Source organism: Suncus etruscus, chromosome 18 (genome assembly GCF_024139225.1).
Source record: "Suncus etruscus isolate mSunEtr1 chromosome 18, mSunEtr1.pri.cur, whole genome shotgun sequence".
NCBI classification, from domain to species: Eukaryota; Metazoa; Chordata; class Mammalia; order Eulipotyphla; family Soricidae; genus Suncus; species Suncus etruscus.
In genome coordinates, this window is record NC_064865.1 from 46,997,546 (window position 1) to 47,000,924 (window position 3,379).

The window sequence follows — 3,379 nt, forward strand, 5'->3', positions numbered from 1 at the left end:
AAGAATTATTTTAGTAAAGTTATAGGATTCTAAATAAATGTACAAAATTATCTGCATTTCTATACAGTCAAGATGAAATTTATTATAGTTCTGGAGGACTATTGGGTTTTGTGGTCATGGAAGTGCAGTAACTTCATACATGCATATCATAACTTTTAACATTTTTATAAGCAATCATATTCCCTAAATTATGGTATTTTACATTTTCAATAATTAGACATCTTAAATCAAAATAAATATTCTTTTCATAATAGCTTCAAAGCCAGTAAATTATCTAGGAATAAATTGAACAAAGGAGTAAAAGATCTATACAATGAAAATCATGACATTGCTGAAAGAATTCAAAGAAGATGCAAATGAACGAAAAGACATCCTGTTTTTATACAGCAAAGGAATTAAGATGGTAAAATATGCATACTACCCCCAAACATCTATGAATTTAACAAATTCTTTTAAAATTATTCCTGAGAAAAAAATGGAAAAAAGCCAGAGCTATCATACTTCATCATTTTATACTATACAACAAAGTTACAGTGATAAAAATAGCATGGTACTGGCAAAAAAAAAAAAAGACAACTATACCAATGGAACTAAATACAAAGCTGAGAATAACCCCCATAAATATGATTCAACTGATATTTCAAAGGAAGTTGAGAGCATTAATGGAAAAAGCATTTGTCTTCGCAACAAATTGTGTAGAAAACACTGGATAAATACACGTGGGACAATAATATGGGATCACTATCTTACATCTTATATAAAATTAGAAATGAAAGAAGAAGAGTACAATTGATAATACAGAAATACAAAGGATCATAAGAGAATACTATGGACAATTATATGTCAGCAAGTCAGATATTCCAGAAAAAAATTGAATACATTTTCAGAAATATCCTATCAAAATTGAATCAGGAAGAAAAAATTGACTTACAAAAATTGACTTGAAATGGAGCAAAGATATACCATTAGACCTGATACTATAAAAGTCCTGAATGAAAATGAGGTGAAAATGATCCTCATCAATTGGTCTTAGCAATTAATTTTTTTGCTATAATATCAGTAGCACAAAGAAAAGCAAAAAAAAAATCAATAAATGGAACATGAAAGAAAAACTTCCACACAGCACAAGATACAATTAATCAAATGAAAGAGCAAACTACATAATAGGATAAAAAATGGTAAAGCATATTGGCTAAAGGTTAATATCCAATATGAGTTGCAAAAAAAAATTTTTTTTTACTTTATTTTTTTTTTTTTGGTTTTTCGGTCCACACCCCTTTGATGCTCAGGGGTTACTGAGCATCCTTAGCTCAGAAATTGCCCCTGGCTTGGGGGGACCATATGGGACGCCAGGAAATTGAACGCGGTCCTTCCTTGGCTAGCGCTTGCAAGGCAGACACCTTACCTCTAGCGCCACCTCGCCGGCCCCGCAAACAAAATTTTTTAACTAATTTTAAAATGTGCAGAGAATCTGAATAGACATTTTTCTAAATGGTCAAGAGGTGCATGCAAAAATGTTCAACTTCACTAATCAGGAAAATGAAAATTAAAATTAAATGAAATTAAAATACACAATAAAATACCTCCTCACATGTGTTAGAATGACTATCATCAAGAAGACAAGAAATAAAGTGTTGGCAAGAATGTGGCAAGGAAAAGAAACCTTGTATGCTATTTGTAAGAATATAAATTAGTCAGGGCCGGAGATATAGCATGGAGATAAGGCATTTGCCTTGTGTGCAGAAAGTCGGTGGTTCAAATCCCGGCATCCCACATGGTCCTCCGAGCCTGCCTGGAGCGATTTCTGAGCATAGAGCCAGGAGTAATCCCTGGGTGCTGCCGAATGGGACCCAAAACACAAAAAAACAAACAAACAAAAATTTGTCTATTCACCATAGAAAACAAAATAGTCTCAAAAACAACAATAACAACAACAAAAGAGCTGGTCTACAGTACTGAGATTACCCTGATGGGGAGAAATTATGAGGTCAGGATTCAGGGGTGGAAGAAGCTTGAGACAATGATGGAGAATAACGGACACTTGTGGGATGAGTGGCATTGTAACAAAATGTAGGCCTGAAGTACTATCGTTGATTGTGCTGTAAATTATGGTGATTACTATAAAAAAATAGAAATACCATGGGATCTAGAAATCCTATCTCTGGATAATAAAAATAAAAATAGAATATCAAGGATATATGTGTGCCCATGTATATTAAGATATTTATTCATAATAGCCAACATGTGGAAATAATATGCCCAATAATGAATAAATGAAAAGTATGCCTAAGTATTTTTATATGCCTATATATGGAAAGGAGATACTTAGCCATGAGGAGGGACTTCCATTCACCTGTAATAACATGGATAAACTTTGTGCTTACATAATGCAAAATGAGATAAGGCAGACAGTCAAAGATAATATCACTCATATTTTAATATTTGGAATCTAAGAAAGACAGACTCATATGTAGAATCTTAAAAAAAAGAAAGAGAGAGATACTAAACAGTAATTACCAAGGGATGGAGTGAGAAAGTGGTGCTGGGTATAAAAGTGCTTTCCATTCCCAATATTTTTAGGGGTCAGAGTCATTTATGGTGATTCTCAGCCCTGAATGGAAGACCCAGTGTCTTGGTGCTCTTTGCTGAGATCTTGAGGGGACGTGAATAATCCCAAAAGAAGGGGCCATGTGCATGCAAAATATGCCCTCCAGTTCTTTGATATATCTCCCCAAACCAGGAAAAAATGTTTTCGTAAGAGCACAGATTTTCAAGAAATAATAAATAAGTCTTGGAAAACTTATGTACTATACAGGGAGTATAAAAACTACAAATTTGTCTTATAATAAACTTGTTGGGAGATTAGAACTTAAGCATTCTAATCACTATAAAAAATAATGATGATGTGCTCGCTTTGACGGCACATATACTAAAATTGGAACGATACAGAGAATATTAGCATGGCCCCTGAGCAAGGATGACATGCAAATTCGTGAAGTGTTCCATATTTAAAATAAAAATATGATGTTAATTACTGCTACAGTGGCAAACAATATGCAGTATATCCTTATCCAATTAATAAGATACAATTAATATGGCAAAATATGTCAATTTTAAAATATTAAAATTTTGGGCCGGAGAGATAGCATGGAGGTAAGACGTTTGCCTTACATGCAGAAGGATGGTGGTTCGAATCCCGGCATCCCATATGGTCCCCTGAGCCTGCCAGGAGCGATTTCTGACATAGAGCCAGGAGTAACTCCTGAGTGCTGCCAGGTATGACCCAAAAACAAAACAAAAAAAAAAAATTAAAATTTAGGAACCAGGGTGATAACTCAAAAACAAGTGTTTTTTTGGACAAGACTCAGTTCAATATCTG

At 33.9% G+C, this 3,379-nt stretch overlaps 1 non-coding gene across 1 annotated transcript; it reads left to right on the forward strand.

Annotated features, from left to right (window-relative positions):
- The first annotated feature begins 2,905 nt into the window (after nucleotides 1-2,905).
- On the forward strand, nucleotides 2,906-3,012 carry LOC125996711 (U6 spliceosomal RNA). The gene has a single exon (XR_007491392.1). It is a non-coding gene; the product is annotated as a U6 spliceosomal RNA (small nuclear RNA).
- The last annotated feature ends 367 nt before the right edge of the window (nucleotides 3,013-3,379 follow it).